The following is a 13667-nucleotide window of genomic DNA, read 5'->3' as shown; positions in this document are numbered from 1 at the left end:
GCAGTGCTGTCCCCACGCAGTGTTCAGGAAGACAGATGTGGATGGACCCTGGGCCTCTGTGGGCGCCACAACATTTTAAAATTTATTTTTAAGTTGAATTTCTATTTAAGATGTCTCAAAGCAGGCCCCTTCTTTTGAAAACAGAGGAGAAGGCGATGAGAAAAGGCTTTCCCTCGGGGTTGGGGGGTAACCCCGGCAGCGGGAAGCTGGAGAGCTTGCAGTCCTTGGGGGAAAGGGCCCTCGGCTGGACACCCCTTCCAGTTCCCGCTCCTCTGCAAACACAGGGGAGGGAGACGGAGCGACACACGAGCCCCAGACTCCTAACCGCCCCACTACTGCCACGTTCCTCCAGGGTCCCGAGGCCACGGGGCGCAGAACCTCGGCAAGGGGCAGCGCGGGCGCGGCGCGCAGACAGTAGGGCGAAGGGCAGACGGCTGCCTCGCCGCGCGTCCACATGTGGCAGGGCCGCTGGGGGGTGGGGACCGGCAGCCGAGGGGGAGGGTTTACATCCCAGCGAAGTTCCCGGATGGTCGCAGCCTCCCGGCGCTGAGCACTTTTCCTGCCCGGCTGCTCAGCCCTACGGACTGGGGAGAAGTTTCCCAGAAAAAAATGCCCGGCGCGCCGCGAGGCCCTGGAGCCCCACGGAGCCGCTGCGCGGTAAGGGACGCGCCGCCGCCGCCACCGAGGGCGCGACCGGGTTCCGGGGACTCAGGGCAACGCCCGAGGAGACCCTGGCAGCCGCCGGGGACCCCGGGGAGGGGCTGGGCGGCGCGGCGCGCTCGGCGCCGGGTGGGCACGGGCGGGGGCCGCGGGGACGTCGGGGCTGCGTCCGCTGCGGGCGGGGGCGCGGGCGCGTGGTCTCCTGGGGGGCTCGACTCGGGCCCGGCGGCTCGCGCGTCCTGCCGGCTGGCCGGCGGGCGGGGGAAGAAGGGGCCGCGGACCGATGGGCTCCGGACGCGGGCGCCTGTGGGGCTGGGCGCGCTGCTTGGCTCCGCCGAGCCTGGGGCCGCCCGGGGGGCTCGGCCCCGCTCGCGCTGTGGGTACCCGGGGCAGGGGCTTCGCGGGGATGCGCTGGGGCGCGTCTTCCCCCTTGCTCCCATCCCCAGCGCCGGCGGATGGGGACTTTCGGGCATCCCCGGGGCCAGTTCCTGCTCTGGAGCCGCTTCGCTTTCTTCGCTGGGGAATCGTACCCATCCCGCAACTCGGCTTCCCAAACTCTCTTCCCGCCGGGTGCCCCAGGCTGCTGCTCGCGCAGTGGGCGGTGTAGACGCGCGCGTTCGATGTGTGCAGTGACCTTAGAGGACTTATAGTCCCCGTCAGCGATTTTCTCCCGGGGCCTCTCCCGAACTTTCCGGACAGCTTCACTGCAGTCTCATTCCCTCTACATTTTCTTTTTAAAATAGAACAGTTAAAGAAAGTTGCAAGGGTAAGAGAAACCAGCTGACCCAGTCAGGGGGACCCTAAATCTTCAACTCGTGTTTAGACTTTGAACTCTTTGAGATTAACAAAGGGTGCTTCTGCGAGGGGCCCAGCCTGGCCAGGTCCTTGGTCCTGCTCAATCCCGGAGGAGTACATATTCCTTCCTGGGCCACTGGCTCCTGACTTTATCTCAGTTCTCTGGGAAGCCTCTCAGGTTGTCAGCAGTGACTGGATGGACTTGGTACCTTTTTCTGAAAATTGCGTGTCACTATTGTCCCCTGCATGGTCACTGGACCCCACCCCCAATCGCTGGCCGTGGGTAGTCCCAGACTTTAGGCGGTGCAGCCGCGGAGCCCCTGGACAGAGTCCCGCCCTAGGTGGGTTTTCTTTTGCCAGTTTCCCAAGGCAATTCCAAAACAATACTGCAGCTTCATTTTGAGTCATTGGCATATTTTTTCTTTCTCAAAAAGATGCCTTTTTCTCTAGCAGATAAAATAACTCCGAAGAATTTTCCTTTTCAGTTTGCATAAAATACTTTTTGACTTCCGGAGGTGAGAGATCCCGCATAGGCCAGCAATATTTACATCTTAATCCCTCTTTACAGTGCTTACAACTCTGCCTTCACTCTTGCTGTGTATCTTTACCTGCCTGACATCCCCACAAGGTTGAGTTTCTCAGGGACCAAATCCGCCGCCACCTGTAGGAGCCCATTACCTGTTGAGTGGAATTGTGCAGACTAGACTCTGCAGATGTTATTAAAACATTTTAATATCATCTTCTTCCTTGGGACCTACCCAACCTCTGCCATCATTTTGGCTCCCTGAGCAGCACATAAACTCTTCGGTTTGTGGGATGTAGAACAGAGAGATTTGTAAGCAAGGTAACATCAGATTCTGGTACATTTAGAGACAATGAGATTACTTCCAGGTGGAGAGAGTCATGCCTTCTTTCATTTGTTTGTTCATTTCAGCAATTAAGTGTCTACTGTGTGTTCAGCCACTTTCTGGCCCCTTAGGCCTATCATGCATATTGTGTACCTTGAGCCTCACTTATCTCATCCAAGAAATGGGGTTGATAACCTTTGCTCTTCCTCCATCTCATCGTGAGAGGATCAGGTGGGATAATGGCGTGTGAAACAGCAAAAAGCAGCACAGCACAGGGCATTGGAGGGCCACACAGACACAATAAAGGGCTAAAGTTGTGGGACAGGGGCAGTGAGGAGGTGGGATGCCTTTACTTTTTAAACGCACTGCCTTAGTTGCTCTGGCCAGGGATGAGCCCGCTTTTGTGGGAAGTACTTGTTACTGGGTCTGCGTCACTGTCTTAGATATTTCAGGGTGTTCCTCACTACGGTTGTAATTTTAGGAACATACATGGTTTTTACAGTGCACATCAGGAGAACAGAATTAAAGAAAAGTGCCTTTTGTTGTTGTTGCTGTAACCCCTTCAGTTTTCAGCATCTGTTATTTGGGATTGTGTGTCCCAGAGCCGTCATCTTCCGGAAGCCTGCCCTCCCGTGAGGTCTACCAAATTCCTAATGATTTTCATACAGAGGTTTCTCTGCCACTGTGACCCAGCAATCCACAATTATGTTGCAGTGCTGGATGGTTTGTTAGGCCTTGTGAATAGCCAGGACCCACGTATGTGAATCGGCTCACAGTTGAAATCAAGCAACATGCTCATTTGGCATTGAGGGTCCCTTTTAGGGGTCACTGTTGTGCCCTGTGCCAGGGTAGAAGGGGAGACCTAGCTCAGAAGCAGATGGGGTTTGGTCCCTGAATGCTTACCTCCTGGTAGAGATGAGACATGGTTTTGAACAGCAGGAATGCAGGGTAGAATGTGGTAAATAAGATGAAAAAAAGGTACAGAGCAAATACAGGGAATTTAGAGGAAAGTGAAATTACTTCCAGCTGGAGGGAGTCAGTCTTCCCTCATTTGTCTATCTAACGAGTATCTACCAAGTGTCTTCCATGTGCCAGGCATGGGAAGATTCATAGGCACATGTACATTGCGTTCCATCTTCCCTGCTCCAACTGAGGAGCAGTTCAGTTTCCTCCTCCCTGGGAGAAATGAATACTTCCTTACGGGCCTCATTGCCCAGCCCAACATTTATCAGTTGTTCTCACCTTGTAGGGATTACAGTCAGGTTAGAATAATTAACTCTGCCTTTTATACTTGGAAGTAATAAAAACTCTGAGGCTCACCATATTCCCCAGAATACCTTCCATTAGTTGAGAAACGCTATCTACCTAACACGCTTTAACCAGTATTGAAGTACGCTGGTCCTTAGTCGTGGGTGTGACTTAAAAAGGCTTGATTCTGTAAGGCTGGGGTGAGGCCCAGGAATCTATTTTTGAAAGCCCCCCCCAGGTGGTACTGACGCACTACCACCTGCAGAGTCCCTAAAGGTAAAACCGTGAGCCAGGTGGTCAGGCAGATCTTCCATTCCCAGCTCTGTCTTCCACATGTTCTGCGACTTCTGTTTCTTTATCTTTAAAATCAGAGTACTGTAACCACCTGTACTACGGGGTTGTTCTGAGGGTCGGATGAAGTCATGGATGTGAATCACTTGGCGGATTATCCAGGACACGCGGCTGCTAGGTATTTGTGGGCCATTATTATTATTATTTTTCTTCAGCGAAGACAGCAAAAGAGATGATTTATTGTACACATGTTACATTCAGCCACAGCTGAGAACAGAACTAGTCCAGAATGTCACAAGTCCAGGGCAAAGGACTGAAAGGGACCGTTTTGATACCAGCAAGATGGGCCTCTCAGAGGTGGTCGAGGCGATCAGAATGGCCATAAATGTTCCGGATCCATTGAGACAAGTTCTAGACAGTTGGCATGCAGTCTGACGACTTGTCCCAGCGTGCCTGGCCTCTGGCTTCCCTTGTTTCTGCTCCCGTGGCTTCCATGGGTGTACGAGTTTACTTGGACCTCTGCCCCATCTCTCTTCTTTTGCGCTTCAGCCTGCGCCTTTGCTTCTTCCTCCACCACCACCTCCTCTGCTTCTCCCCAAACTATCCTTCCTCTCCCAACAGCTCTTGGGCACCCTTGAGAACCCAGTGATCCAGAACGATGGCGGCCTTCCCTTGCCACGTCTACTCCCACAGTCTCCAGTTCTTACAGCCTCAGCCCACTGGCAGGGACTGCTCACCTTCGCTCGTGGTGCGGAGGTTTCTCAGAAGATGGCGCCAAGGCCGAGACTGGGGGTCATTGTTATTATCAGTGTTAATTTGCGCAAAACACTGTGTAGGTATTCCTCTTTCCATATGGAAATAAAAAAAGAGCCTAAACATAGGAACTGCTTTTGTATATAAAGTAACACATAATGATCCCTCAGCTGTCTGTAGTTTATTGAGCATTTCACACTGATCACCTCATGTATTCTCTCAACAGCTGAGGAGGAGGGATATCACAGAGGAGAACATCAGTGTGGGGGGTGAGGGGAGGGCTACCAGCCTGTGGTATCTGCTTAGCCAATCAAGCTACTCTGTTGAGACGACCAGGGCAGATAAAGGGCCAGGGGAAGAGAGATGTGCTACTTTCCTGTCCCTTTGGCACCAGGAAGTGCTGGGGTAACATGTTGTGGTGGTCGCACAGTGGCCCTCATCCGTGTGGGGTGACCAGGGGGACCGCCTGTCCCAGGCCAAGCTGCTTTGGTCACAGGTAGAGCGCCCACGCCCACCGGATGGGAGCAGCTCTGCTCTCGTGTTCTCTGGCGGCCAGGAGCCAAGAAACGTTGGCTGATTCCTGGGGAGCCTGCTTAGCATTGCGGCCTTCAGGTCAGGCGTCCATACTTGGTGAGAAGTCAAAAATAATTGACTTTGCTAATACTCAATAAAAGGAGAACGTAGCTAAAATAAACAGGCAAAACAATCACCTACAACTTTCATTAGTTTAGAAGCTTCAGAAACATGGTTCATATTATAAAACCACGTTGCTGTGATGTTATACAAGTAGTCATCCCTTGGTGTCCGAGGGGCATTGGCCCAGGGCCCCCTGTGGATACCAAAATCTGCAGATGTATAAAAATCTGCTGACTATAACAAAATCTGCTGACTCTAACATTTTAGCATTGCCTACGAGGGATATATTGTTTCTCTTCTAATAAGCCATCTTTCCACTGTAACTCAGTAATTTCCTTTTAATTTCCTTTTATTGCTTAGTTATATTAATTTAAGTGAATCAGATTTTCAAAGCTTTCTGTGATCTGGCCCAAGCTTTACAAAATCTCTCCTTCCTTTCCTTCCTTCCTTCCATCCTTCCTCCCTCCCTCCCTCCCTTCCTCCCTCCCTTCCTCCCTCTTTCCTTTCTTTAACATTACCACTTACTGTGTGTCATTTAATTGAATCATTTAATAGTCACACAGCCCCGTGAGGTAGATTCTATACATGTATGTGGAGCCTGAGACTGAGAGAAGTTCAGTAACTTGCCCAAGGTCACACAGCTAGTGACAGAACTAGTATTCAAGCCTGGGGCAGTCTCATTCCAAGCTCTGCACTTTTAACCCTTAACTTCACCTTCTGCTGTATTATACACGACTTTTCATTGCTGTGGACTCCAGCCAAAGATTCTTTTCCATTCCCATCTGTATGCCTCTGCTTTGCCATTTCTTCTCTTGACACTGCCCTTCTCCTCACTTGTATGTTGAATCCTATAGATTCTTCATATTGGCCACAAGTACTGGTTGAGAAGAAAAATAGCAGACTTTGTTAATACTCAATAAGAGAAGAATACAGCTAAAATAAACAGGAGACACAATCACCTACAAATTTTGTTAGTTCAGTGGCTTCGATGAACATGGTTCACATTGTAAAAACATGCTTCTTAAGAAAAGTCGAAACGCCGTCTTCTTCTGGAGCCGATTCATCCCTCTTCTTAGTAAATTCTCATTGCTGTCTGTTTGGGCCTCACCTGTGGCTCGGAATCCACTCTATTCCGTATTGGAGTCACTTGCATGTGTTTTTTTCTCCCTCATTAGATTGTAAACTCTTTGAAGGAAATAACTTAATTTTTTTTTTTTTTACATTCTCTCAGAAACAGTAGGTTCTTGTATAGTAGGTTCTCAATTAATGTTTGTTTGAATGACAGTTTATTTCCACCACTCTGGTTGTAAGGTTTGAGGTGAGTGAATTTTTTATGAAGGCAAAATCGATTTTGATGTTGGCTTCTGAAGATGCTGGGAAACAAGTTTCATCCTAAGAGTGATTTCATCCTTCACCATGATTGATATGTATAATACATTACTTTTCATCACATACATAAGTATCTTTAAATGCTGTTTATCTTTATTTCTTCCAAATTGAAAAATAACAATGATCCTAATAATAAAGGAATGGGATTTTGTGTTCTTGTGGGGAATGTGGAAATTATTATTGTAGAAACTAAGAAGTAACATTTCCTGATCTAATGCCTGTATGTGGTTCACTTCCACATTAGTGAGTGTTCAGGCTCTCCCACCCACGGATTTTCCATCTTTTTCTTTGAGCTAAGAGGTGATGTACAACTTGAGAAAGGAGTTTAAGCAAAATTGAAGGACATTAGCCTCTCCCCAGACTGCCACAGACTCCTTTGTATTTGGAGGATAAATAGTTCTCTCAGGTAAGAGGTGTCTGCAGGAGGAAGGAAATGGTGAATAAAATGGAAAATTGAGGGCCAAATAGTTTCCTTGGCCAGAGGAGTCAATTACGATTTAAAATAAAAGTTAATTTTACATATGTTCTATTTTTCTTACATAGGCAATACACACACACATAAATATATATATATATATACACACACACATTTACATTATTTAAATATATATTTTGTCTCATAGGCAATACTTGGTTACTTTAAATACTGAATATGTAATGTGTACACCTTACCTCATTGTAACAGCTAAACACAGCTTGATTACATTCCTCCTATTCTCCCTCCTCCACCCCACATGTTTGAGACTGGGTTATTTGCATTTTGCTTGCCTGATAGTTTTAGCGTTTCTTGGACATATTGCTACTATGTTCTTAATAGTTTCATGGCATTCTGCTGTCCGGCTGGATATATTTTCCTGTTCAATGACCATCTTCTCATCTGTTAGCTCTTGCTAATGATGCCCAGACAGCTAGTCCATTGAGTCAAGTCAGACAACCAACCAATTCAGTGACAGCATCAATATAATCATTTAGTTGGCTTACACAGACCAAATGGGCAGTTGGTTGAATTTCTTGCTTTTCAACCACTTGTGTGTCACCCAGCCCGTTTCTGAAACTTCCCGAGCATTTTTCTATAGACGTATGCAGGAGATTAGGTCTGTTGACTGAAGAATTTAGGCCTGGGAGGGACCAAGAAAGAAATCTGGCCACATCTTTGATGCAATTTTGAAGTGTTGAACATGTTATCAAATAATATTTCAGGAAACTCTGAGACTATTTTCTGCCCTAGGCAGGATAGATTTTGAAAGCAGAGAACCTTTAGACCTTGGAGAAGATCTTGAGAAAACATGTACCCTAGCTATTTTTTTTAAAAAAATGTAAACAGTGAGGTCAGTGTCTTCACCACAGTAGACTTGTGTTATGGGGATGGATATTTAAATAGAGGAGACAGATCAGCCAGACATAAAAGGGGAAGAAATGGGTATTCTGGAGCAGGCTCATGTAATGTAAGGAGCACACGTATGTGCTGCGGGAGGGTCTTTCAGGAAGGACCGGGGTGATGGATTGAGAGAAAAGGGTGGGGGCAGGGAGAATACAACAAGACGAAACCAGTTATCTTTCCCAGGCCCCAGAAGGAAGGCTGGGGGACACTAAGACAAGTTTTCAGATGGTACTGACATTTCTAATTCAATTTTTGAGGGCCTAGAAAAAGGCAAAGTAGTTGAAGTCTTTTTAAAAATCTTTAAAAAGTAGTAATTTACTTTAGCAGTGCCTATTCTTATCTATTAGAGCAAGACTTTGATTGCCGCACATGGTTTAACATTTAACCCAAAGCATCCGTTTAAATAATCCCAGGTTTTGTGAGTAAAATGCCACATTATTCTTTTCCCTAGAGTTTTAGCACTGCTTAAAAAAAAAAAGCCTCACGTGTTGTTTGAGACAAAATAAAAAATTAGATCATTGTTAAAATTGGGGATTACTTTATGTGGTACTTTACAAAGATGTTGGAGCTAGAACCTTATTAATTAAACATTGTAAACCTTTCCCCCCCTTAATCCTCTCCCTTTGATGAGGAACTGGCAGAAGAAAAAGAGAAAACAATTCTCAGTTGGTTAAAGGACTGTGCATGGGGTATTATGGTATTACTTTAACCACAACATTCCTTTCTGTACGGAATTTTTGCATACATCATCTCTACTTTGCTGTGATGAAACATGTCCCTTTTGTCAACCACCAAGCCAGGTGCTCAGTCTTTCTAATTCAGTCTTTGCTTCCTAGTTTTTGCTGAAAATGTGACTCTTATCACTTAAAAAAAATTAAATTATAGTTTTTACCTTGTTGAGATTACAAAAGTATTATGTGCTTGATATAAATAAAACAGAAGAGAAAGACATATACAAAGAAAAAGTTAATTTTTCTCCTATGTCTCTCAAATCTAACCACTCGAGGTAATCAATATTACCAGTTTGGGGTGTGCCCTTCTTTTCTCTTTGCTTATAAAACTATGTACAAATATATATGCACATATATAGTTTTTCTATTAAAAATAGAAACCTTATACACATTAGGCTACATGATTTTTAATTGCGGCATAATTGACACAAAACATTGTATAAGTTTAAGGTATACAACAAGTTGATTTGATACACTCATATATTGTAATATATTACCACCATAGATTGGCTAACCTCCAACATGTCACATAATTATCATTTCTTTTTAGTGATGAGAACAGTTAAGATCTAGTCTCTTAGCAACTTTCAAGTATTTAAAACAGTATTGTTAACTGTAATCACAATACTGTACATTAGATCCCTAGAACTTATTCATCTTCTAACTGCAAGTTTGTACCCTTTGACCAACATCTTCCCAATTCTCCTACCTCCCCCCACCCTACCCTGGCCCTGGTAACCACCATTCTAATCTCTGGTTCTACAAGTTCGGCTTTTTTAGATTCTACATGTAAGTGAGATCATACAGTATTTGTCTTTTTCTGACTTATTTCACTTAGCATAATACCTTCCAGATCCATCCATGTTGTCAGAAATGGAAGGATTTCCTTCTTTCTCTTGGCTGAATAATATTCGTGTGTGTGAGATATTTTCTGTATCCATCCATTGATGAACACTTAGGTTGTTTCCTTATCTTGGCTGTTGTAAATAATGCTACCATAAACATGGGGGTGAAGATATCTTTTTTGATATCCACAAGATTTATTTTTTATTTATTTACTTTTGGCTGCGTTGGGTCTTCATTGCTGCACATGGGCTTTCTGTAGTGTGGTGAGTGGTGGCTACTCTTCGTTGCGGTGCGTGGGCTTCTCATTGCAGTGGCTTCTCTTGTTGCGGAGCATGGGCTCTAGGCACACGGGCTTCAGTATTTGCAAGCGTGCGGGCTCAGTCGTCGTGGCACGCGGGCCCTAGAGTGCGTGGGCTTCAGTAGATGTGGCATGCAGGCTCAGAGGTTGTGGCTCGCGGGCTGTAGAGCGCAGGCTAAGTAGTTGTGGCTCACGGGCTTAATTGCTCCGCTGCGTGTGGGATCTTCCTGGACCAGGGATTGAACCCATGTCCCCTACATTGGCAGGCGGAGTTTTAACCACTGCGCCACCAGGGAAGTCCCAAGATTTTTTTTTTAACATAACAAAACATTATAGCCATTCTGTCCAAATTAAAAACTCATTTATACTATGGCTGACTGATATTCCGTAATTTAACCATTCATATTATTTCAAGTTTTGTGCTACTACAGTTCTTCCCCGAATATCCATGTGTTCAGAACATACTAGCATACAGAAGCTTTGATTTCTGTCACAGTCCCTAAAGTGGTATTACTTTCTAAAAGTTGTAGTAATTCATAGTCCTACTAAAACTATTTGAAAATATCTGTTTCCCCACATCCTTGCCAGTGTAATTCATTTTAGAAGTATAAACTTTCTAATCTCTTTTTCCTGTTTTGTTTCACATGATTTCTTTAGGGAGCACTTGTCACTCTCTTTACCTTTTTTTCTTTTTTAATTCCATTCATTTGAATTATTCATGCCCTGTCTTTTCCTTAATTTTCTAATGTGCATATGGTTTGTCTTCTAGACCTGGAGAAGAGAAACTTGAGCCTAAGCTCACTGAGCTTAATTGTTCTGTATCGAAATGAAACAAAACACTTGATATCTACATATAACAAAGTAAATACAGAACTTTTGATTCCAGTTTTCTCTTTCTGAAGTCTATTATGTAAGAAATGTCTCAGGAAATATAAATGTCTTACCAGGAAAAATGGAAACTTATAAAACGCAAAGATGGGAAATTTTAAAGGAGTTTTAAGCTTGCACAGCTAACTGGGTTTCCCTCTTGAATCTTAAAGTCTGAAGACAAACATTCTTTGAGAGCATTAGTTATAAGTTATGCTGAATTACATCAAGAGGAAAAAGTGAATCATAGCAGATAGGAATTTAAACCTGGAGTGTGGTTGAAAGCCCCTGCCCTTGTTGCTCCTGCTTGTTTTTCTGGGAGGTGAGACTAGATTCCACTGCTCCTGTCCTTGTAGTTGCTGAGTTCACTATAAAATTATTTGTATATAACTCCAGCAGTACATTGGTTAATCAGAAACAGCTGTACAACTGGATTCATTTATATGAACAGAATAACTAAATCAATCTGCAAAATTTCTTGTATCTGGGTAGGTCGGGCCAACATTGTGTAGACCAGAATAATAACAGTGCTTTGTAACTAACCTGACACAGATGGCAAAAAGATTGTGTCTGGGCAGCAGACGTTGGAACTGAAAATTAAGAAGCCCTGTGAGTCCATGATATCTGCCATAATAAAATGTTGCTCTCTTTTTAATGTGAGTGTTTTAAAGGCTAGGAAGCTTCATAAAGGGATGTCCTGTTTAAGAAAGAACACATCAGAGTTGGACCCTCTGAGAGTTGGATCTCCTGAATGAGGCTGAATTGTCCAGATCAGTGTCCCCGGAAAGATCAGTTTGTACCTCCTGCCAAACTGTCGGGGCTGCGACAAGCCAAGGGCCTCCTGCTGGGAAGAGGCCACAGACTAGACGGGCAAACTGACGTGTCTGCCTGGAGGGAGCCAGGCCAAGGCAGGGAGAAGCACGAGGTTCCAGGCGAGACTGAGGCTGAAGTCCGGGCATAATGGAGCCAGAGGAATTCCTCAGGACGTGTGTTCTTGTGCAGAACCCTAAGGTCCACGGGAGCTGAGTGAGTTCAGTTCAGAATGCAGCCTTGTCCATATGCCTCTCACAGTCAGTCTTTTTTTTTTTTTTGCGGTACGCGGGCCTCTCACTGTTGTGGCTTCTCCCGTTGCGGGGCACAGGCTCCAGACGCGCAGGCTCAGTGGCCATGGCACACGGGCGCAGCCGCTCCGCGGCATGTGGGATCCTCCCAGACCGGGACACGAACCCGTGTCCCGTGCATCGGCAGGCGGACTCTCAGCCACTGCGCCACCAGGGAAGCCCCACAGTCAGTCTTAATGGAGACTTCAGTGCAGTAAGATGGGAGGTCTGATGAGAACAGGAAAATCTCTAGATCTTGAGTCTCCATGGGTGGCCCAGTCCTGCAGGACTGAACTCTCCACCACTCAAAAAAACAGGTTATTCTCAAGGCCAGAAATCCACTGGCCCTCAACTAGCCAGAGTCCTAAGTCTGGACTGGGTTCTGGGTACCTGGTTGGCCTTGGTAGGTAGCTGTATTAGGTATTAGCCAGAGAGTGGCAGTGAGGGAAAGTGGTGCCCAGGGGGAACTGGGCACAGACCATAGTTTTGGCATTGGGATTTGCAAACACTCAGCTTCTTGGGGTGCTCATATGCTGTTGCCTGAGGGCATGTGTCCCCTCTGCCCTGCCTTCACTTTCACTCTGCCCCTGGTTTTGGATGTCCATCAATCCTCAGAAATAGACTCTTGAAAGTCATGTCACTTTCAGGCTAAGACCTGATATCAACCAGCTTATTACTTAATTCCTTTTGCACTGAATCCTCTGCTAAAGGTAGAGTAGTAAAGTGAAAAGTGCAGAAGAGCCGTAGACTAGGAGTTTACAGTTGTTTTATAATCCCAGCTTTCTTGCCTAGTGGTCACATGACCTTGACAACAATAAAACACTGCAAAAATAGAGTAGGGGAATTTGTAAGAATGGGAAGAAGGCTGAGGCTAGGATGTCTGTGATGCCTGTGGTGGGACAGACCCGACATCTCCAGATAAGGCACTGTCTAAACAATGCAGTTGTTAACAGTTTAACTTATCAGTCAGAAATTTGATAAGTCTGAAATGTTACTTTACCTGTTTTTGACTAAGTATTAGGTAAATAAGGGAGAGAAATAGATGTTTATCTCATTCCTCATTTAGCTAAAATAGTGTGGCTGTGTGACGTGGAACTCATAGGGTTCTTCATTAATACTTGAATCTTACTGTATGCTTGAAAAAAGACCATTAGCTATTATCCCAAGATTTTCTTGTAATGTTATTTGTGGGAGTGAGACGTGAACCAGGTGAGTCCAGGTATGCCTGGCAGATCTTATTTTATTTACATCCAGTGAAAATCACACTAGCTCGTGTGTACCTACACACATCCATTATACTCACTTTTATTCTGTATTAGGACACACATGGTCCCAACCCTGAAACCACATGTCCTTATCATCTACCACCCACGGGTGCATGTGTACACACACACACACACATACACACACACACGTGCACACACATGTCATTGGCTTACCCCTTTTAAAGAACACTTCAGATAGAGCCAGGAAGTACCAATTCTAAATGTTGCTGGGAAAGCACATGGATTGCTGAGTTTTGTACACATCTGCCTTTGCAGTGTCTTAGAAAGCAGAGGTCATTGCTCACTAATGTGCCCTTTGTACAGTCTCAGACCAAACACCAAATGCAGGTGACTGTAAGTGTGCGCTTTGGAGGATGTTCACTACGATGGTGGGGATTCCCGGGGGTGGAGAAAAATACCCACTTGGGGCTTTGCCTTGGGAGTTCTGCAGTGACCATTGATTGGTGGTTGTGACCATCGCTGGGTGAGTGTCTTGTTTGTGTTTCTTAATCCTGGTCTGAGGAACAACACATTGCTGTTTTGGCTCAGAGGCAGACCA

The 13667-nt window shown here is 45.6% G+C and overlaps 1 protein-coding gene across 1 annotated transcript in view; it reads left to right on the top strand.

The window, feature by feature from the left end:
* Positions 1-505: 505 nt before the first annotated feature.
* WIPF1 (WAS/WASL interacting protein family member 1) overlaps positions 506-13667 on the top strand; it is a 113093-nt gene continuing 99931 nt past the window's right edge. Inside the window, exon 1 of the mRNA XM_033423600.2 lies at positions 506-657. The gene's annotated coding sequence lies outside the window, so the exon portion shown is untranslated. The remainder of the gene's footprint in view (positions 658-13667) is intronic.

This window comes from Orcinus orca, chromosome 7, assembly GCF_937001465.1.
Source record: "Orcinus orca chromosome 7, mOrcOrc1.1, whole genome shotgun sequence".
NCBI classification, from domain to species: domain Eukaryota; kingdom Metazoa; phylum Chordata; class Mammalia; order Artiodactyla; family Delphinidae; genus Orcinus; species Orcinus orca.
This window is presented reverse-complemented; position numbering and strand designations above follow the sequence as displayed.